This window comes from Taeniopygia guttata, chromosome 15 (genome assembly GCF_048771995.1).
Source record: "Taeniopygia guttata chromosome 15, bTaeGut7.mat, whole genome shotgun sequence".
In the NCBI taxonomy this organism is placed as follows: Eukaryota; Metazoa; Chordata; class Aves; order Passeriformes; family Estrildidae; genus Taeniopygia; species Taeniopygia guttata.
In genome coordinates this window covers 7,438,891-7,462,551 of record NC_133040.1, presented here as the reverse complement: position 1 = coordinate 7,462,551, position 23,661 = coordinate 7,438,891, and the positions used below count along the sequence as shown (strand labels likewise).

At 42.6% G+C, this 23,661-nt stretch overlaps 1 protein-coding gene across 18 annotated transcripts in view; it reads left to right on the top strand.

Annotated features, from left to right (window-relative positions):
- Positions 1 to 23,661, top strand: part of FBRSL1 (fibrosin like 1) — a 499,835-nt gene that overhangs the window by 230,440 nt on the left and 245,734 nt on the right. The gene's annotated exons all lie outside the window — the stretch shown is intronic.

The window sequence follows — 23,661 nt, the reverse complement described above, 5'->3', positions numbered from 1 at the left end:
GGTTCTAGATGAAGGTATATGCAAATCTGAGCATGGATGTCTCAGTCCAGTAAACAATTCCTGCCTACACTGATTGACAGTAATTGCTGTTTTCACAACCTCTGCCATGATAAAGTTTTGCCTTCTAGGTGAGTGGTCCCAAACTGTTTCATACCAAGAGCTAAAGCTGCTCATTCTCTATAGAACCAGAACAAGGGTGGATTTTATGTACTTCAGGAAGTTGATGCAGAGGCCCAGAACACATTTCTTGTTATGATAAGCACCAGAATTATTTACTTTCAATAATTTATGTTGTAGGTTTAGGGTGATGGAACTTGCTGAGCTTCTACCCAGTGCACAGAGAGAAAAAATTGCCAGGCAGTGCAGAATTTATGGTCCGATTTCACAGCAGTACTGACCCATGCTATTGTGCGTATTAGCAGAAATTCGTAATACAAGATTAAGTACATTTTCATCATAAAACCATTACAAAATAACATATGACTTGAAAAGTCTGACAGTTTTAATGAAATAATGTCACAAATTTTTAGACAGTAGTTACATGTTTATTAAGTAGCCTCCTGTCTTGCCAGTATCCTCCTAAATCTTGCCAGTATCCCAGGTGAGTATCATTGCTTAATTCATTGAGGGATGAGGAATGTTTGCTCTAGGACCCATTGAGTGCTGCTTTTCATACATTTGGAGAATCAGATTCACCTAAGCTTCTAAAGGCAGATGCTTTATCTTCTATTTTTCTGTAAAATGCCATGCATGCCCATGGCACCACATAAATAATAATGAATCATCTTCACAGATTTTATGACTGAGGGCCTGGTTTGGGAACTAAACAATCTCCCAGTGGCTATAACATAGGTTGCAAAATTGTAATGGAAAAAGGCCAAAGAATTCTTCTCAGAGTCTCAAGGCCAATAAATCATAGGACTGTTTTCTTCCATTGCTGGCTATTCAGAAATTTCCTTTTGTTTCTCAGAGAAATGATTTTGAGAAAATTACTAGCTCCTACTGTGTGCATGTGTGGGGACATGGTTCTCTTATTTCGCCAACCCATAACTTCTCGAGGGAGGTAAGAGCTTTCTGCATGCCAGGGCAGTATTTCGAGATCATGAGCAGTGTGAACTGGCATTGCTTTTCTTTATGGATTGTCATTTTCCCTGTTAAACTGCCTTCTGCCCCATCATGTGCCAGCTTTTGAGGCTGACTGTTCCCCCCAAGACTCCGATGCTGCTCTAAATTGATTGAGCAAAAGTCAGAGACATTGGCCCAGACTCCCATGGGATGCTGATTCTTGCAGGTGGCACAGAGATGTTCAAACCACCAGATCCAGACAACTGGTCCACAGCAGGAGTTGTGCCTCACATCTATAACAGTTCTCATTTTCTCACGAAGGCAGCTGTCTGTGAAACATTAAGTCACTGTGGCATTTTGGCTCTGCCCCAGTTTACATTGGATGGGTTGTCTCCCAGACATGGTGAAAGCAGTGGTAGCAGGAGGCACGGTGGAGACACTTCTGTGCTGGGTGTTCCTCCTGATAGCTGTGCTGATGGCTTGTGTTGTGGAAGATTTGTGGAATGATGATCTGTATTGTTACTCGGTGAAGTTCTTGTACTGGGTTCCATCAGCAGCTGTTTAAATACCACAAACTATTTTGTGCGTGCTCAATTTTAATTACCTCGTTCTGAATCCCCACTCTTCACCATTCACTTGTGTCAGCTGTCCTTGCAGAGATGTTTGCTTTCAGAAACATTTGTAGAAAATGCACATTTTAAGGAAATGAGCATTTGCCAAGAGAGAACTTAAAACCTGCAGTAGGAATCTTGCATGGAAAAAAATCTCAGTGCAAGTTTGGCTCATCCAGCTGAGCCATCAAGGCCTATCCAGGCAGCCAGAGCAGGCTCATTGGTGAAAAACCTCAGCAAATGCCTCATCCATGAAGCGCAGACTCTGGAGCTAGAGGCAGGAAGAAAACTAAATGCAAATGTCTAAATAACTAACTCCTGAGGGTTGGATATTCCAGCAACTTCCTTGACTTCAGGCTTCCCATGGAATATTTGGTTCCTAAATAAGAGGAGCATGCTGTGAAATTTTGTCTTATTGAAGTTACATCTGATGAACTCCAGTTGCACCTAGATTTAATTTGTGCCTCAAAAGCAGCAGTAACAGTGACCTGGCACATAGTTTCAGAGTCTCCTGTGCATATAACGGACAAAATCTCTTAAAACACTATTTCCCCAAATTAATTTTCAAATGGTGTTTACTTTTACTTGGATAGGATGAGAAATTTCCATGTCTGTAGTGCTGCTGCAAGCTCTTTCTCTCCTCAGCAGCATGTGTTTCGTATCCTTATCTCATTAAATGTATACTTCCGCTGTGCTGAGAAATAGAACACGAGTTTGTTTATGGAGGTTAGTATCTCATTCCCTCTATGACTTGATGGTTACATTTGTGTGATAAACTACTCCAGCCATTTGTCACATTTCCTGCATGCACAAATGAGATTAGTGATCTTAGTCAGAGAGGTCTGTCTGTCTTGTGAGCAGACAAAACAGATTCTCTTTTTGGTAACAGGATGAGAGGCCTGTCTACCTGAAAATGCACTGATTTGTTGAAAAGTACACAGAGTATCAGAAATTAGAGTTAGAACTACTTGAGGTTTTTATACATCACTGATACATATCCACACTATTTGTCAAGTTTTTTTCTGGTAGTTAACCTTGAACCAACATGGTTACAAAGTAGCTACAATGAGTATAAGATAACTCATACAGTTTGTTATTAATGGGCAAAAAGTTGCAGTTGTTTATAAGGTTGAGAACACTGTAGAGACAATCTCAAGCTCCAGCTGAATTTGACTCAGTTTTGTAGAGAGGATGGAAAAGGATAGAGCTGGGGAATATGTGGTAGCTTAAAAAAATAAACAAAAAACCTCTTCCAATAATTTATGTAGTTTATTTATAGAGCATCTGTGCAGCTGTTCGTCTTCTGAACTGGAAGGGGCTAAAATGTGGGAGTATGAATGAAAGAATAAACTTGAAAGCATATGGCAAATGGATAGCCAGTGAGCCAACCTGTCTGAGTGTGCCTTGGAACAAAAGTACAGGAGGATGAAACGTCTTTGTTTGGTTTTATTTGTTCTGGAAAGGTTTTTTTTTAAAAATAAAACCAGTAACGTACACTTGGCTCCAGCAGCAGCTGATTTTTATTCTGAGCTTCTGTAAAATATCAAAGTCTTTGTAGCCTAGTCAAATCCCTGGCAGCTGATCAAATTCTGTTGATTTTACATCTTCCTTGTTGAGCGCAGGAAACCAGTGTCTCAGATAAATCGGGCTGGAGCTCGTGGAGAGAGAGAAATGTGCAGAACACCTTAAGGCAGAGACTCGTGGGTCATCCAGAGTCAGCTCAGCGGTATCTACAACCTTCATTCCACCTGCTTGGTGATGTAGCATGAGAACAGTTATCCCCTGGGTGAAGCTGAACCTGAGGTGACTCAGGCAAGTGCTGGGTCTGCTTGGACCCCAGGCTGCCCCTTCTTGGCTGCTCTCTCAGATGATCTTGTTCATTTTTGGAACTGGCTTTCCAGCCAGTTTGGATCTGTGCTGGCAAAGATCTTTACAGCCATCCAGGACTCCTCTCCTGTGCTGTGTGCTCAGTGTTGCTGTACAGTGAGGCTGTTGCCCAGAAGAGTTCCCCACAACCACCCTGCCCCTGTCAGATCTCTTTGGCTTGTGCCCATGAGTGCCCTTGCTGGGACAGCCAGTTTTGAGCTGCATTCCCCTGGTTTGCAGCACAGAGATAGTGCTCAGCTCAGCGACCTCAGTAGGAGGGAGGACAGGTACAAATGGCTGCAAAGTGCTGGGAAATCATCAGCAGAGGAACTGTTGACTCTGCAGGTTTATATCCCCTGTAAAGCTCTTTTCATGGCCTCTCTCAGTTTTGTGCCAGCTCAGTGCAGTTCTGTGAAACTCTGAAGCAGATGGTGCCTGCTAAGGAGGCTGTTCTCAGCCAGAAGTCCTTGGTGTGAGCATGGGCAGGTTCGTGCCTTTGGTGCAGTGGTTACAGGGGCTCACTGAAGATCCCACCAGCAGCATTCCCCAGTCCACTCTGTGCTTCGAGGATGCTTTTGTGCTGTTAGGTTAGAACCAAATTATCACTTGGATAAGTACCTTTAACAGCATCTTTTCTGTACAGACATTGAGTCATTACCATTTCCCACATGGATCCAGGGACAATTGTATACCTTGACATCTTTGAGATGGCCATGGAGAAACTGATGTCCTGAGAAGGATAAATTTCTAAATAATGATTAAAAAATTATTGTGTTGAAGAATGTCATACTTCTGTTTGGGAATTCCTGAGCATGCTTTCCTCATGGTGTGGAAGCACGCTCAGTGTCCAGAGGCACATTGGAATTGTGACAAACAGGGTTTTTCCACCTGCTGCTCTGTCACACACTAATGAAAAATATCTTCTGTAGGTGGGTAACATTTCTTAGTTGGGATGGAAAATTCATTGTATTTTAGGACCTCTGATAAATTAGCATTTTTCTGTGCCAAAAATCAATATTGGAAACAGGGCTCTTGTTATGACTCTAAAACTCCTTGAGCTGGAGCCAAAGGTAAATGATAAAACTGAATTTAATATGTATTTCCTACAATAGTGTGCCTGTGGGCTGGCAATGTGAGCAAGACTTTCTGGACAAGATTTATGAATAAAGGAGTATTAATTCCAAAATAAGTATCAATCTCCTTTTGCCATGATGCCAAGCATAGAAGAATTACCCTAATTGTCTTTTTTTTCTGGACAAGAAAAAGAATGGCAGATAGGTCCCCTTCAGGTGGAACAATACTCTGTCTTCTTTGAAGACAGCGAAAAGAAAAATGACTATAAAAAAGTGATGTGGCCTGCTAGTGTAATGACAGCACAAAGGATTTGAAAAGATAGAAAAAATAATAATATGGAATAGAGGTGTAAAGTTTGAAAGAAATTTTCCCTGTAAGATACCAGGAGTTTTAGAGAGCCAGGAATAAAATGGTGGCTATCAGTGCAAAGCATTTAATTTCTGCTGATTTTCTTTTCCCATGTTCCTAAATAGCCTCACTTCACAAAAACTATCCCCGTGCTTGAATTCACCTGGACAGGCTGAGTTCACTGAATAAATAGAGTTTTGTTTGCTCTTAGTGCTGTGTGGGATGGAGCCAGGTTGCTGTAAGCCAGCTGAGGAGCTGGACCCTTGGCTCCAGGGACTGTCCCATAAGCCATGAGCTCAAATTGAGTAATTAGTACACATATTATTCCAGATCCGTGGGAGCTCTTTTGAGGGTTTTTGAAATGTCCCATGAAAAGCTTAAGCAGAAGTACAAACATAAATAAACTACATACTTCAGCTTTACAAATATCGAAGCCCGTGAACTTCCTTACAACACATTTTCCTTTAAAGTTCCCTTTTCTGAAAGTCTGTTTCTTCTTAGATGACCTCTGCTTTTAATTAGGATGAAAAGTCCCATGGATTTTTCACTCATCTCCACAGCCATAAGCAAGCACAAAGGGCCCTCTCTGTCTGAGTTTCCCCTGCCTGAGCATGGCCTTGGCAGAGGGGCTGCCTCGGAGGCTCAGCAGTGGTGCCCCTTTGTCCCTGTGGCCGGAGCGGGCCGGGAGGATCCTGATTTCCATAAACCCCCAGCTGCAGGGGGGCACAGCCAGCTGACACCGTCAGCCCCTCCAGGGATGGGACATATGACTTGTGTGTGATTTTTGCCCGTGTTTTTAATCTCCCTGCCGCTGCCCTCCGCTCAGGGCACGGGGGGAGCAGACCTCTAATCTGACTAGAAAGCTGCTATTGTTAAACAGATGCATCCCCCAAAATTCCCAGTGGTCCTCGGCTTTTGGGCTGGGATAACCTCGCTGTCACTGGCCTCGCACGCTAAAATGAAAAGTTGTCCTAAATCCATCTTGAATTCACCAGCCTGGAAAGGATTACATCCTGCTGAAGAGGAAAGGCAGAGGATTTTGAGAATATCTGGTCTTTATTTCTGGACCTTTTTGATTAAGACTGTCCTGAAGCAGTTGTGTCATATACGTGCTGTAGCTTTCTTTGTGTAGCAGAGCATGGTATTTGCTTGTCTGTCTCAGCTGTTTTCACATTGTTGTTTGCTCTCATGACTCTGTTTCCTTAGAATCCATTGCCTTGTTTTAACTCTCCTTTCCCAGTTACCAAAGCCAACAAAAAGATGATTAAAGCAGACAGCTGATTAGGATCAGGGCTCCTTACCTAACTACCACAGTGAGCAGGGGTTAAGTGTGGGGCCTCTTGGGGGATTTGTTTTTCATTTTTGTTTAATTCTCTGATAGTCTTGTGCAGTGAGAATGGGCAGTTTTGGTATTTTATAATTACAGAGAGGGTTAAAATAGTCCATTTTTGAGGGCTGCTCATGCACTGGTGCTGGGTGCTGTGGTAGGTTCCTCAGAGGAAACTCATGGGGGTGGGTGGAAAAGGGATTCACACTTTCTTGTTTTGTCTCATATTTCACTGCACCCAAAACCCCAACATGTAAGGGGAGCAGCAGTGGAAATTACAGTGCCACAGCAGAATGCAACTGCAGAAATAAGAGATGAACATGTTTTGTTGGCCTTGATGGTGAACAAGAGAGATCAAGGAAAAGAGATCGATTGCATCAACTTTGTGGTTGTTATTGGCATTAGAGAACACTGCCTGTCATCTTGAAGCATCATAAATATTTAATTGTGCAGCTCAGTGGAACACCCTGATTGCTGTCAGTCCCAAAATGGTTTTCCCTATGTTAAACTGTATTGAAATAAAATAGTCTAGAAGAGGATAAGTTCTTTGGGTGGAGGTAAAACTAGTCAGTGCACATTCAAGAGTATAGGGAAGGGTTCCTGTAGGTTGGTGGGTTTTACTCAGTTTCATCACTTGTATTTCTTCCTTGTCACCTTTTTTTTTTTTTTTAATTGGGATTTGTTATTATAGATGAGAGAGATCTTTAGTTTCTTTCCTGTCCTAACAGAAGGCAAAAATGCAACTTTAGTTTAGCAAAACAACAGATGCAACCCTAAGTCAGCTCTCACACCAAAGAAAACTTTTGATAACATGCTGAAGGTGTGGGGGCTCTGCTGTGAAAGCTGCAAATGGGTGAAAATCTGCTGTAGGCTGAGGTTTCTCTCCTCACTTCGTGTTTCAGCCTGTGATCGAGCTGGCTGCTAAAATGTGAATATACTGGGCCATGTGGTTCCTCTGCAGTGGGAAGGCAGCTCTCCTCCATTCCTTGTGGGGTGAGAGAGCAGAGGGGCTCCGTGCTGTGTCCCTGTGCAGGTGGCTCAGGCAGGAGCCTGGGGCTCTGGGCTGTCTTTCCAGGAGCTGTTCAGCTCCTGCTGCAACAGTAGAAGAGTTGGTGAAGAGCAACTTTCTGATCTCCTTGCATGGCTGGAAGAGGAGCATTCAGATGGAAACCCTGGTCAGCCATGCGAGATGTTTTCTACACAGGGTCAGTGTTTGTACTTCCTGCTGCCTCAGCATTTCAGCATCACAGCTAGTCGTGGTCAACACAAGCCCCAGTCACCATGACCTGCTGGTCACATTTTAGAAGGTGTCCTTTCTCCTTTTTATAACAAATACATAAATGAAACTGTAAGAGCCTTCCAATAAGGACCAACTGCAGTTCTAGAAAGCCAGGAAATGCAGGGCAAGGGCAGAAATGTCAATGAATCCATTGTAACTTGGGTGTGAGATACGAATCACACCAGGGTGAGAGGTCTTTGCAATACCATTTGGCAAGTAATAAGGCCAAATACTCTCTGCTTGTTCCCTGTCTCTTTGTTTTATTAAATACCTTTAGGGAGGCAATGGTGTAATTCTGAAATTCAAGCACTGCTGTATCCAAAAGTTGTTTTAAAACCCTTGGATCAATGATGCTTAGTTTCATGAAGAAATCTTTAAGTTCCAGTTCAGAATATCTTGTGTTTCAGTGTAGTTTTCAGGTGATTGTAGCTGTTCTCTCTTTTCTCAGCTCGTCACAGGTCAGAAACTCAAAGGCATTGAGGTTGAGTAAAACAATTCTTCATCACTCTGAGCTCTGCTTTGTTTTTGTGGAATTGTCTGCTTCTGTAGCACCTTCAGTTTCATTACTTGTTATAAAGTTTGGTTTACTAACCTGCTCTAGGAACAGATACAACCACCAAAGCTGCTTTTTAATTAGCACTGTGGCCCATCCGGTGTGGATGTGCTGATGTCCTGGCTGTACAATGTACTTCCAATGAAAGGAAACAGTCTGCCATAGAGTCTTGTGACCTTGAGGTCAGTCTTGTGCTCAAAATTGCTTTTGATTATGGAGTTAGTATGTGTCTCAAAAATATAATAAAAAATCCAGCAAGCGCTAGCGATCCTTACACAGTGCTGCTGAGTTACACACTCAAGTGGTATCACATCTAGATTTTAATGGAATTAACTGCTTTATTTATAGATACTTTCCAGATGCCATGCTTCTGGTTGTGGATATTTAGAGGTTTGAAACCAGAATGATGGAAAATTGGCATACAGTTCCATCACTGTGGACATGGCTGCAGTGGTTTCTACAGGAATGTAGCCTGATTCATACCTTTACTGTCTGCATTTCATCTCTGTGCTGTATGATGGATAAGACTTTGTGTGCCTGGACACTTACAGCCATGATGTGTAGTAGTATCCTGAGGAATTTTCTTGTCTGATTAGTTCACCACATGTGTTCACCAGAAAGCCTCAGGACATTGGCAGTTTTTGGGAAGATGTTAGATGTAGCTGCATGGTACTTGCAAACCTCAGTTCAGTTTTTTTAGACTGGTACTTCGTTTTCTGTAAACAAGAAGACATTTTGGAGCTGATTAAGAAGCTATCATGTGTGGTTCTTGGGTTTTCTGGACAGGGGGTTGAAATGGTTCATGCTGCCCTTGAAATCAGCTGATCAAAGCAGGACAATTTTTGGACATCCTGTAGCAATTAGAGTGCTGTGGATGAGGGATGGTGCAGACTGTGTAGTGTGTGCTTTGAACTTGTGAAGCAGCATTCTCAGACCAGTTGGTAATCACCAAAGGAAAAAAAAAAATGTTGCATTTGAGCTGAGTAAAGCATATATGTGTTTTATTGGATTGATGAAATTCTGCCATCACCTGCAGGGTAGCAGCGGCATTGAACAGCTGAGAAGCTAAACTTAGTGGGATACTTGTAATGAACCAAAGATTCAAAATTTGATCTCAAAAATCACTTGTCTAAAAGGCTTTCTCTGCAAGTATTTCTCATAGCAAAATACGAGCAGGTTATAAAGCTCATAACCAAAGTTAGATCAAACCAGTTCACAGAACACATTTTCCCCATGTATTCATGTCTCTTCCAAAGCTGCTTAACAGCATCTAGTAGCATCCTGGTTTAAGAGAAAACGAGCTCTAGTCACAAAGATTTGGATGTCACAGTGGAGATGCCCGAGGCAGAGCACTGTGTAACAGGTGCAGGGTGCTCACAGCCTTTGCAAAGTATTTTTCCTTTTCTCTAAAGACTTGTTCTCTGAGGAGCCCTAATTCAGTTCATTTCTAGAAACCTGGGGAAGAGGGCAGGAGAGAATAATAAATGGTCCCTTGAAAAGAAGAGGCAGCAATAGACGCCACACGGCGACCCAAACAGCCTATTTAACTGCAGCCAGTTTCCTGCTGAAGATTCATTTCGAAGAGATTGCGAGAGCACTTGAACAGGAAGCTGCAGCTTCACCAAACGGTTTCAGTATCAGTGTGTTATCTGTGGTCATTCCCCTCCACAGCTTGCGGCTGGCTTCTGGTTAGCAGAGACAGACACTTTGAGCTGAGCTGGCATCAGTTCCCACCTACTTAATCAGTTAAGTTGTGAGCCCTGTGGTTAGCTCGAATCCCCTGGTTGTCTTGTGGATTGCCAGTGACAGGAAGGGGGAGATGCATTGAGTGGTTCCGGCAGGAATAGCTTGGTTATCTGATGGTCACCCCAGAAACTGATAAAATTACGTGAGCTCTTTTCTGAGAAGACATCAAAAAAGCAGAAACTGTTGTCTCTAACCACCTGAAGAGTTTACAACGTCAAGGGAAATTTTGCTTATCTTGAAAGCCTCAAAACTGTTAACCCGCCTTCACCACTGCAGACCACAGCACTGCCTCAGACTCGCAGTGCACAGAGTGAAGTACAGATCGTTGTGTGCAGAGCTGTAAATTCTTACTGAGGAAACATTATCGTTCAGATCTTCCAAAATTACTTTGGCACTTCAAATTCAGAGGTGAACAACGTGAAACATATGAGAGAACCGGGTTCTTCTGAGGAAGCGTGCTCCGTATTTTTAGAAAACTTGGCCTCCTTGAGTCTGTCATGTTGTCAGGAGTTTGGGCATGCAAAGTGATGAATCACTTTTCAAAGTGTAGCCTGTTTGATGAGCCTGGATTGATCTGAAGCCAAAGTGATGGTGACTGTGACAAGGGCTTGCAAAGGTTAAACAGAGAAGGTGGTCGTATCCTGGGGATGACTTAGGGTACTTGGTTTGTTTTTGGCATGTGTTTGCTGAGCAGACTTCAGCATCAGAATGGATTTCAGAGAGAAACAGTAAGGAAATGAGATTTTAAATTAGTACTTTCAAAGAGCCTTGGGCAGGTTCCTCTGAGCTTCAGTGCCTGAGTGTCTCTAGCCTTAAAATGGAGTAGTGGTACTCAGGTCTTTTCTTGAGGTGTGGAGATGGGAGAATGTTTCACTGAGTATTTACTGAAATAGGTGAGGTAGTTTGGAAGATCCACCTAATTTTCTTGGTTTGTGCCTAGAATACTGGGAGCTGATTGCCCCATGTCCCTGTCTGATCACCCCTCTCTTCAAGCCAAGCAACTCGGCTTCTGTCCCAGACCACAGCTTGCAGCCCAGCTCCCCATGCTGCAGGTGCCTGTCCTGGTAGTGGCTGTGCTGCTGCTGAGCAAGCACGGGAAAGGCATTGCCTCCTGCTGGAGCAAGGGGCTGGGATGTCTTTTTTCATGGGAGAAAGGCTCCCATGGCTGGTCCAGAGCCCTCATGCCCATCACACTAGCCCTGGACATTCTGGCCCCTTCCTCACTGCTGGCCTTGGAATAAAAGCAAAGGTGGGCTTGGCAGCCAGGCTTCATCAGCACAGCCTCACCCCGTACCTGCACATCTCAAAACTTCACATATGATGTGTGATTTGTAGCTGTAACAGTCACCATGATGAAACCCTGCTTGTCTGCTGCTTTTGTCCAGGTTTTGAAATCAAAGCTGGGTGTTTGTAAGGGCGTGTGTCCATAGAGGAGGCATGAGAGATGCTTTAGTCTGCTGATGTTGTTTGGCTCAGCCTCTGTCAACGACAGCCACAGCAATCAGTGCATTTTGGACTCAAAGCTATTTCCTTTCCTGCTGCAGATTATGTCTGGTATGCATAACATGTTAATTTAACAAAGCAGTTCTTTTGATACAGCTTTAATTTTTTAACAACAGCTCGAAGGCAATGATGTACAGATTATATAGTGTCAGTTTCCCAATTAAAGTTTTACAGGAAAATACTCTGGTTTTGCTTTAAGCCTGTTTTGAATTCTTCCTTCTGGCACTTGTGCAAATGGAAACTGTGCTATTGCAAAGCATCCATTTGAAACCTTGAAATATTTATTGAGGCTGCATTGAATACTGAAGCAGGAATCTTCCTGTAGGCTTGTTGATGTCTGTCATATGCATTTATTTTGTAATTAAATGTCTGGAAGCTTGTGTGTGTGCCTGAGTGGTTGGTTTCTTGTGTTTTATTTTTTGCAGGTTTTTTTTGCTGTTACATTTTTTTTTCTGATAAATGCTTTAAACTCACCACTTTTAAGAGTTCTATGAAAAATTATCCACAGCCAGACCACATCTTTGATGTATAGCGATGAACCTCCTACTAATTGTTGTGCAGAACACTGAGGAGGTGGCTAAACCACTGCCCTTCCTAGAACACCAGACCTTGTGAAGCTCGTTGCTGCAGCAGAACATGCCTGTTTGAAGGCTGGGGGATGGAGACTAGCTGAGAAAATTTCGTTCTTGAAACACTACCCACAAACTGAACTATTTTGTTATTTTTTCCTTCCCTCTTTTTTCTCTTCTTCTCAGCCTTTTGTCTTGGATAATACCAGGTCAGTGTCCTTACCTGTTTATATGGGCTGGCAGCAACAGGGACTGATGGTATCTGAGATTGCCCCCAGAGTGTGTTCCAAGGGATGGGATGGTGGAGCATAAGCTGAACCTCAGAGGAAGGCACTGGCATTAGACAGGACCAGGAGTCACCAGCTCTGCTGACAGCAGACCATGCCTCTGTGAAGCTGCAGAACCAAATCCTCCTTGGCATTTCCCTGGTGGCTCTCTCCAAGTGCTCCCCACTGCTCATCCTGACCCGAGAAACATCCCTGCTCCAGGAGTCTTGCTGTCCTGGAGATTGTGTGATGACTAGAACTGGAGTATCGGATGTCTGATTCAGATTAATTTGCAGCCTGGAATGGCCCGAGTTCTTGCCCAGATTTGCAAGGCAGCAGGGTAGTATGAAGGTCTCTGTGGTTGCATTCCAATCCAGCTGCTTTTAAAGGACAGGGAAAATGATCCCTGAACCTGTGCCCACCCTATGGGCTGGGGCAGGCAGCTTCTCTGCCCTTGGAATGTGCTGAGAGTCTGAAGAATTCCCTGCTGCCAGAGTGCCAAAGAAGCCACCTGGCCCACTTTGAAACCAAATGCTGCGTCTCATGTGTTTATCACCTCCCTTGTTTTCGTTCTTTTTCCGTTTCCAGCTAATCTCTTTGGATTAGTCCTACTGCTGGATAATTATGACTTTCGTATCTACATCTATTTCTCAACCCTGACTGCATTATTTTTGGGCAGCTGTTTAAGACTTTGTTTATTTAAAAAAATATATTGTGTCTGTATTTGCATATTTGCATTTCAGAGCTCGCAAACAATGATACTTCTCAAAGTTTATCATTCTTCAAATGTTTTTCTTAACAAGTAGAACTTTTTTAGGCATGCCAGAATCAGCTTCATTATATGAATCCTATGCATGGATCCTATTTAGAGCATTTGCAGGGAGGGAATTAAATGGGCTCTTCTCACAAATACATATGTCTGGTCCCATGTAAAAAGGGAGGGTAATAATTGGTTGCTATTTCAAGGAAATTGCAATACTTACAGAGAAGAAAGGCCTTTGTTCTTTTCCTGTCTTTTTTTCCTTCCTTCCTGGAAATAAAGTACACATTTATGTGGGAAATAAAAGCCAAAGCCTTCATTATCAACACCAAAAGAAATAGATTCTGCAGCAGTGCTTTAGTTCAGTGACTTTATTTGTATAAAGACCAATGAATGATGTAAAGATAATGGTTTTATCTGAAGGATGTTAGCACAAGCTGACACGTACCCTCTGCAGCACTGATGGGCTGCACCTGGTTGGTGCAGAGAGCACAAGTGTGGGCAGAGTGGTCTGTCAGGCCAGACTTCATCCCTCACCTCAGGGGGTTTAAATCATCTTGGGGAAAGGGGGAAGCAGCAGCTCAGCCCAGGGATTTTGGAAAGTGTTTCCACTGAGCTCCTCAGTTGAATGATGGCCAATGAGCTGTTGGGTTAGCAGAAGCAAAGTGATAGCTGACTTTTGGAACTGAATAATGAAATCTGCAAATGTAAAAGGAAAAATGCAAATGTAAAAGAAAAAATGCAAATGTAAAGGAAAATGCAAAGGAAATCAGTTCCTCAAAAGTTTCCAGTACTACTGCAGAGAAATGATCAAAATATGGAAGTTGTTTTTAGGCAATGCAGCTTAAATGAAGAGGATGTGTTCAAACACACATGAAGAGCAATGCAAGTGAACTGCAGCTTGATCTTGTGTTTAGAAAGGAGGAATTTGGCGTGTTTTTAACTAGAGTGTCAGCATGGTGCCCATCTTGGTGGCCCAATGTGCTCTGACACGCTGCCTCAGTGACTTGTGCTTCAAAGTTTCTGTTCAGGTGGTTGGATCACCCATGGAAACAGGCTCACAGGGAGATCAAAGGGGAAGGCAGGTTTGCCAAAGAGAGACAAAAATTAGGATAGTTTTACATTAATTTTGTTCAATGCTATACTGGATAGCCAGGGAAAGAGGGCAGAAGATGGTTGTGTGGAGAGATTGGTAATGTGAAAATGTGCAGAATCAAAGCTGCTTTGGGGGCTGGCTGACAGCTCTGAGGTGTGAGGCCGACAGGATGATCATTATGAGGTGTGTGAATGGTTCAGCCTCTGAACAGCACATTTGGCACTACCAACTGGTTTATCTAGAGGCTTAGGGGACAAGGAAAGGGATTTTAGAGATTTTTTTTTTCTTTGTTTTACTTGAGAAATGGAGTGTGAAAGAAAGATCCTCAATAGGACTCATTTCTGCTTCACATCACAGGTGGTTTACATCTGATCTGACCAAAATCTTATCTCTGATCTGTCTGCCTTGAGCAAACATCCTTGTGGGTATTCTGTTCAGGTAGCTCTTTACCTCACTGGCCTTGGACAATGAGTGGGAGAACAGTAGGATTTTCATCTCTGTCAATGACAGCAGTCAAAAATTGCAGGAATCCCAAGAAAACACAATCTGGAGAAGGGAGTGGGTCTTTGTCAGCTCAGCAGGACCACAGCATGGCTGTGACTTGTGGCTTTACTGAGTGTGGTGTTTTTCACTCACCAGTACCTTCTCAAGTTGATTGATTTTGTCAGAATTTGCTTTAAAAGGAATGAATTCTAATCAGTGGTTGTGAAACTTAAAGCAAACATGTCATTGAAAATAAGCTTACAGTGGTTTGATCAAGATCCCATGATTTGAGGTTTTCATACATTTAAATGTGTTCAATTGCTGTGAAGCTGGAAGCACAGGTAGGAAAGACTCATAATTAAAGTTGCATGGTGGGGAGCCAGATTCAGAACTTCCTGGAGCCTTGCTGATGGCATTTTCTGATTCCAGACTAGTAGTAATGTGTTTATAATATTTATTTGGGTTTCAATTTGGTCAAAGTCTGTTGCCGTTTTACCCAAACCTCTTTTATAATGGTAGGTTTCTCTCATACCTCACTTGGAGTCTTGCTGGTGGTTTTCAACCTCTTCCAATTTGCAAACAACCTAAGAGAAACACCACTAAAGTTGCAGAGCCCTATATTTTGGATGCAAAGCTATCTTGACCACAGGCTTGTATTTCTTAGCTACCTTTTTACAGCTCATTTAAGTGCTCAGCAAAGCTGGAGGTCTCTTGTCCCAGGGCTGAAAACCAGTAGCTTAATGCAGTGGGGCCCTGTTTCTGGTTCCTGGCTCTGCTGTAGCGTGAATACAGACTGTGCAAACCATGTTTTACAGAAATTTTGTTCAATAAAAGTATGTCTTCAGCGTCAGCGCAGACTGTCTACCACAGTGGATTTTCTTCCTTCTGACTGGCGTTGGGGTTGGATTTGTTTGGATATTGTGGTGCTTTCTGACGCCTATTTAATTTTGCTGGAGTGGTATTTTTGTGACACCATGGTGCTGTGAGAGTTGTAAATTATTCTTTTACTCAAGTAGACTTTGTAATTTGGTGGGAAAAATTGCTTTCCAGCAAAACTCAGCCTGAAAGTTAACATGTTCATTAGTCACTGCAGTGGCCCACAGTAGTACAACTTGCGGATTATTTTACAATATGTACTTTTCTGGTTGCTTGCACAAATGTAATACAAAAGTTGCTTTTATATTAATCTTTAAAGTTTCGGCCTTGAATGCTTGTAATTTCTGCATCCTGAATATTAACCAACAAAGGAAGCGAGGTTTTGTGTTCAAAGCCAGGAGGAGGAGACAGGAGGTCTGTGCTGTATTCCCAGCGCTCCCGTAATCTTGCTCAGGGATCTGGGGCGTGCTGTTTGCTGTGCCTCAGTTTAGCTCATGCATGGGGCAGGGAGACCTTCTGGGTGTGTTCACTGGCCCAGTTGTGTGGAAGCTTTGATGCTCTATGGGATTGCTGGTGGAAAAATGTCATATTGTGTTCTGTGGGTTTAGAAGTTACTCCCAACAGCTCCAAGTGGCATTTCTTCCACTTCTGGCCAGGGCTGGCATCTGCCATGAGCACCCCACTGCTGTTTTCCCCCTTTTATGTTTTGCACACAGGAGCTCGAGCAGATGTGGGGTTTCAGAGTGGGTACAGCCACAGATGATGGTTTATCCTTGAACCCTGTGTACTGCTCTCCTGATGTGTGAGGGTGCCTCTCCCCAGAAAGTTCCTGCAGAAGCCTGGCACGTTGTGTCCCAGCCGGCCCCTTGTTAACTCTGAATTTCCCTAGTTCCTTTGCCTCTCCAGGTTTGAGTTAGACGGCTTGATGTTACTTCAGAGCCGTCCTTTTGATGGCTGGAAACGATAATAGCCTGTGTCATCTGCCCTTTAGAGGGAAGGGTTATGCCTCGTCCTTTATTCCTCGTCTCTCCTGACAAAACCCGTCCCTCAATGCGCCCGAGCCGCTCGCAGGTGTTCCCGCCGCTCTGCCCTCTCACATGCACCGCAAATTAGTAACAGAAGCTAATGGCCCAGCATGCGGCCATCAAAGGGCTGACAATTCCAGCCTTTGCAAAGGGCCCTTTATGTCGGAGCCCCCCAGGAGAGCTGTCGGGCTGAAAGGGCCGTTTGTGTGTCCCTGTGTGCGGGCCGTGCCGCGCCCCGCCGGCCGCGGGCCTCACGCTGCGCCCCGGGCCTGTTGCTGCTGGCAACAGATAAAAACAGATAAAAATCGCTGCTGGCCACAGCGGGCCCGCAGCACATCAATCACCCGCCCAGATAAAGCCCTCGGGCCTTTGGCCCCATCCCTCGCTTGTTCCTAAATAATTTCCACTGGCTGAGCATGCTATGGTGTAGGCTGGGTAATTCAGTCCAGAAAACTACATTTCACTAAAAATGCTTTGATTCTTTTTTTTTTCCCTTTTCTTTTTTTAAAGACTGTTTTTGTTCAAATAGATGTTTGTTTCGAAAAAGGGAATTTAACTGATGAAAGGGATGCCGTGAAAAGTTCAGAGTGAGAATAATAACTAGGACTGTGTGGTTAAATGTAAAGTACAACCAAGCGGCAGCAAAAAGAATTAGCATTTACCAGGAGTAACAAAGCACCTTCGCACTTCAGAAGACACCTTTCAGCTTTGGCATCGTTCAGCTTCCTGAATTTATATATATTTAAATAGAGATTAATCTTTATATATGGATAGCATCATTTCCCACCACACCTTTATTAAAGAGATTTATAGCCGGGTATCAAATTACACTTTTAATATAGCCTAGTTGATTTTTTGGTAGCAGCAAATCATATTTGTAACTCCGAATAACTAAACAAATTTGACAGTAGCAAATTTTCTCCTTGACACAGCTAATTCTTCATCCTGTCCTAATGTTCTGCTGTAAAGCCATAAGAAATTGTGATACTTAGAGCCTGACAGTCATAGGTTTTGTTCTTGCCACTTAGCAATCCTTCAAAGAAGAAGCCATTGCAATTTAAATTGAGGGACAACCCTCTTTGTAGATAAGCCCTGGTTTGTAATCTTGCTGGCTTGTGCTGTAAGGATAGGGTAGGAGGGATGTAGAGGAATACTGAAGGTAAAAATCAAGTGTTAGGTCACAAATAAAATTGCTGTGGAAACCCTAAAAATTAAATCTCAGCCAGCCTGCCCTCTGCACAAACATCTTTGCATACTAATTGCATGGGGCTTTGTATTATTGTAGATACTAATTACCAGTAGTTCTCAGAGGGAATTGGACACCTAATTCTCTAATGCTGCTTTTAACCTCCCAGCTTACAAGCCTTGCATCTCAAGGCACCTAAATCCCGCTGCCGTCTTCCAAGTACAGGCTTGATCCAGCACACAGGCACTGCTGCTGCTTCAGTGATAGAGAATCCTGCAAAATTTTGCAGTGTTGGCATCATCTCAGGGTTGGATGTGATGATGGACTTCAACAACAGCTGGAAAGGCTGGCTGAACTGTGATTCCTCTCTGAGTCTGCTGCAGTCACTGTACTGGGCTTTACTTTCCCTTGTTGCTTGTGTGGCTGTGTTGAAGCTAAAAGGGACAAATAAGGAGTTAAATTCTCACCTGAATGGTATTCATGGGAGCGGAGCCTTTCCTTTCACCCCAACAGGACTTCATCGAGGGTACTCCTAAGAAAGCTTAGAGGTTCTAAAATATGACTTGTTGCTTTGTAGAACCTGGTCTGCATTTCACACTTCACTGGATGGAAGTGATATGAAGAATTTGAGAAGTTTTCTGTAGAAACGGGAGAGATATTGGCGTGACAAAGTATGTTGGTGTGCTACATCCTTCAGTATCATCTCTAAAAACAAAACAGATTTTAATATTGATCCTGTTGGATTTTGAAATAAGTAACAGTGCAATAGTTTCCACCCAGCAAGGTCGCTGTAAATTCTGGCATCAGATCTGAATGATGTGCCACTACCCTGCTTCCACTTCTGCTTCTTCTTTTTAAAAACTCCTGTATAATGCTGCCTAAGAAATATTGCAGGGAATGACAGGGAAGGGTAGGCTTAAATAACCCTGAGGGTGCTTATCTTCCTTGGCATTAACTTCATATCCACATTCATTACATGAATGGGCCAGGGAAACTGTTTCTGTGACAAATTGGAGTGCAGGGTAGGTTGAACAGACTCAGTTCAATTTTGGGTAATGGTATACAATCATCTCTATGGCGATGCGTAATGCATGGTGTAGTTCCTCATTTAGAGAAGTTTGAATGCATAAAGCCCTATAAGAAACACGGAGATAACTCAGTTTCCTATTTTCAGAAGGAGTTGCAGTGTGCACAATTAGCTCCTCCATTCCCTCCCCTTCCTCTTAATAACACCAGAGAGGAGCTTCCTTTCATCTCTAACACTGCCTTGTCAGGGCTGAGCTTCCATCGCAGCTGCAGTTGTGAGGAAGATGGGGAGCACGTGAGAGATGCTCAGGCAGGAGATGGACAGGCACACTGACACAGCCATTATTATTCCATGGCAGCCAGGATGGGTTACTCTTCCCTCGCCCTGCTGTGTGCATACATCAGACACAAGACAGCTTCAATTTGAATGGGAAGATGAGTGGAGTCAGTGCTTGGGGAGAGCGGCCTCCAGAATCTTAACTAACACGTCTGAGCCTTGCTGTACAACGTGGCTGGGAGTTTGCTGAAAGGCTGCTTGTGGAAAATGTAACAGCACTTGTTGATAAATGTTCTTTGTGCTAATTGACCACTGTGTTTGCAGACAGATGCGCTGACCTAGAGCTTCCCACGTGCTCGTGCAGATCCCTAAGATGGGCTAATTAACTTCTCCATCTTCATTTCCTTGGCAAAATCCACTAAACAGAGTTATGCAAAGCAAGTGAAAGAAAACATTGGGCTGCAAGGAGGAGGAGACCTGGGCTACATATAATTTGTGTGTTAAGAAAAGGCCAGCACTGGGTATCTTCAGGGCAAGACATAAAATTTCCTCTTTTATGTGTATAAATGAGAATAAGAAATGATCAGGAAGTCAAGAAATTGTTCTTCCTGCCAGTTTTTAGATTTGGATGTCATTTTATCAGCTAAACCTAGAACCTTCGTGCTGTTTTTTATGGCTTATCTGATAGGTACCTCATGGAAGGATTTTAATCACAGTGACCTCACTAGGCAGGGGGGGGTTTACTTTAATTTTTTAATTAGGTACAGACCCACTGGCAACATTTTATTCCATTTCTGTTAGATGGATGCCTGACTTGGCCGAAATGGTTCACAACTGTTCCCAGTATTGCTGCCTTAGTTCACTGGTGTGCACTGGTTATTTGGTGCTGTGCATTACCTGCTGATGGCACCTGATCAGCGTGGCTGGTTACACAAGAGGATGAGACAGCGTTGTCATGCCTGTGATGTTTGCAATATGGGTGTGCTAATGTTTCAGCCTGCCTTGCCTTTTCTTTCAACATGGTGTGGATCCCATCACTTCATGTGTTTAAATTATTGCTAAATTGCAGTGTTTTGAAGCCACGGGAATATTGCTTAAAGAACTCTTCTCATAAAACAGCTCATTAATATGTGTGATATTCAGGGTTTGCCAAAAGTTTTGTGGTCTGTCTTGCCTCCTTTACTCTTCACTGCTCTCTGCCCTCAAAATGTCTGCAGGAAAGCGTGGGCAAAATTCATTCCCCTGTGGCTGTTTCAAGCTACACAGTTCGGGCTCATCCTTTGATCCCTCCTCATGACTTTATTTCATTATCCCTTAAGTATAAGGAGGAAAGTTAATGACATCATAAAAACTAGAACTCTATAAAAGATGTTTCTGCTGATTTACTGCCAATGTACTAGCAGCATGTCATATAACTGCCCATTAAAGATGGTGAGTTGCTCTCCTGCCTGCAGCTTTCCTTATCACCAGCCCTTTTATTTATGACCAGATTATAGGGATTGGGTGTGCACAGTAAAACATAAAACTTATTTTTATCATGCATATAATTAACCCTTTAATTATAGAATTAAGTTTCATCCATCCTTCTTTTTAATTTAAAAAGAAATTATTAAATGTACCTGTTTTTCTTCAAAGAGCCTCATGTGTTGCTGGGAGAATGTAATTCATAGTTTCTGGTTACATCTCTCTTTCCCTGTCCAAGCATTACCTAAACAGTTATGATCAGTGAAAAGGACAGGAGGGATAGTAGAAACTTTCATATTTAAATTTAAAAAATCACTTTTCCTGTTCAAGGAAGTTGAATTTGGTCTGTGGAAGCCCTGATCTTCTTGCTTGCCTGCTTCTTAAACTCTAGTTCTTTAGACATCCCTCCTCATCCCCTTGGGATACACAGTCAGCTTGGTAAGCAGTTATTTGCCATCACAGAATCCTTCACCACTCTCACTCAGAGATGTGTCTGGTCATGCAGCTTCAGGCTGTTCCTTTGAGCTGCATAATGTGAGTGTTTCTGTTGGCCAGTACCTCCTGTTTGCAAGAAAAGCTTCTTGTTTTGGCTACCAGGAACAATTTTGAGAGCCAAACACTCCCTCCCTCCCACCTACAGCTCTGGGTACTTCAAGATAAGCTTTCCTACTCTGAAATTAGGGCTTCTCTTAAGGCATCTTGAGTTGTAGACAGGAGTGAGGAAAAGGTTAGGTGTTCTGACATGACTCGTTGCTTCTGAGAACCTTTGTTAGTGAAGTTACTTATTTAAAATTAATCATGTGCCTTGTGCATCAGGCATCTTCTATTAACACAACCGTGGTGATTTCTTTGCTGGATACGAGGCATTGGATCTCAGTCTTGGGAGTGCTCTGTGATCGACTTTCCACCTTATTAAAAGCTGTTTGTCTTTTTGTTTTTCACCCAGTTAGTTGTTCCGATTTTGTTTTGCTGATTATGAATTGCTGAGAAAGAACAGACATTCCTCAAGTGAAAAGCCAGAACAAAGCTTTGCATTCACACCATCTCTGTTACCCAGGCTTTTTATTAATACTGACATAGTTCTTGAAAATGTCTAAGAACAAATGCTCTCTAATAGCTGTTCTGCTGGGTTTTTCCTTGGTTAGTAGGAGTTTAGGATTCCCATGTATGGAGCTGATAGGCTGTTGTAGGGAGATGATAGTGAGTGGGACACTATGCTGGCCACACATTTGCCACTTGTCTCAACTGGGAAATTCTCTCTGATTGTTTCAGTTGTTTTGAGCTGATTTCCTCCCCCTCCTTCCAGGAAAGAGTGGGAAATGTGATGTATGATTGCATAAGATCGTTTTTATTCATGTGAGTGATGAAATAGGAGAAGTTCCAAATGAGGAAGTCATAAAGAAAAATAATAAAGGAAGGAAGCAATGAATTCAACTCTCAGTGCTTTTTTGTGTGGCTGTGATTTATAAAGAGGTATTTATTTATTTCTTACATCTCTGCATAAGGTAAGACAAATAATAATAATGCTTAAAAATAAAGTATTTCTGTGTCCATACTGGCTCCTGGCTGCCTGTGATCTGCTCATACTAATTTTATTCAGGATACAGTAAGTATCTCTAAGCTGACAATAGCACTGATGCTCAAAGTCTAGGCAATAGACAGTTTTGATTTTTTTTTTAATATCCCCATTTTATGAGTAGTAAAGAATAGCAAGTACCACACTGTTCTGAGGGAAAGGTATTGAGCATGACCCATTCTTAATTACAAAACTGTTTTAGTTGATTTGCTGGCTTTAAATGATGCAGAACAATGCTATTGCCTTTGAGGCAAACCTAATTGTAGAACTCTGTAATAGGTGGGTTTTCAAATTGAGTGGAGACTCCAGGTCCCTGGGTGTCTATGCTTGGGACTCAGAACCTGTCAGACAGGAGAAGGAAGCTTTTTGCATGAACCCCTCTTTACATGCTGGTTTTAAGGGTGGTGGTATCTCAGTTTGTTGGCTTAATGAGGCCTCCTAAATCATAAAGGTCAGCTATTCCATGTGTGTATTGGACCAGGTATTCCACAAGCTCCCCTCCCCCTCTGGGCTTCCAAAGATCCTGTGCTCGTTGAAAGCTTAATTAATTAATAAATAATCAGTTTTCAGCTCTAGGGTAGCAATTTGAAGGAAAAACTTATTTTCAAACCCAAATGTCTTAGACTATTTATATTTTGAAACTACTGTGCCTGTCAGAGTCTTATTTAGAAAAGTGTCCAACTCCACTCAAGGGCAGGCAGCCTGAGGAATAAATTAATTTTTACCCATCAGTGGATGAGTGTTACAGAGAAACTCTGAATAGCGGTGTGCTGGTGTGAAGGAACCTTGTGATTCTCACACCTGAATCAAAATTGGCCAAGTATTTAAAATGCACATTTCATTGCTGCCAGACATTTACCTAGGATGAACATTAATAGGATGAGAGGGAAAAAAATTAGAGGTTCAACAATAATTTGAAGTTCTCTGTTTATAATGTGAGAAATCATCAATTAATTCCATACCTGGAATAAAACATGCCCTGAGGCCTACCATCTGCCCACGTTTAAAGTTGAAGATAATAGATTTGGAAGAGAAGTTTGTAATTATTTGCTAGGTGGTTCTGATTAATTTACAAGGAAAATTGCTAATACCGATGGTATATTACCCTGGGGCCAAGTGGAAATCACAATATTGCAGAAAGGGATAACAGGTAAATGATGGCTTGTGTGTTATCTGTTAGCCTGATTGGACAGTCTGATTATTTTTTCTTAAGCCACTAATGGATGCATATAAGATTAGAGTGTGCTTTGGACAACATGGCTATAATTCTCACCTAACAGGCTGTAGAAAATATGAAGTAAATATACCCCAGTGGCACTCTTAGAAATTAAAAATGCTAAAGGCTAGATTGTGGAATTATAACAGATTTACAGCAGCATAACTGAGATCAAAATCTTGCCTTGTAGCACTGAAAAATATATTTATGGGGTGATCTATACTAGAAAGAAATTATTGCACAGGGAATGCATGGGAGCAGACTAATCTGGCAAGTACCCATGTGCTTTCATGATGTGCTGAAAAAGCCACTGCAGAGTCTTGTATTGAATTCAAGTTGAAAAAGACTTTACTGGACTGTAGCCCAGTGAGTATGGAAGAAGATAATTTATTTTGAACTCTGAAATATTTAGTTTTGGCTGCTATTTAGTCTCTTTGGAGAACACTGTGGACCTTCTGTGCACCATTAC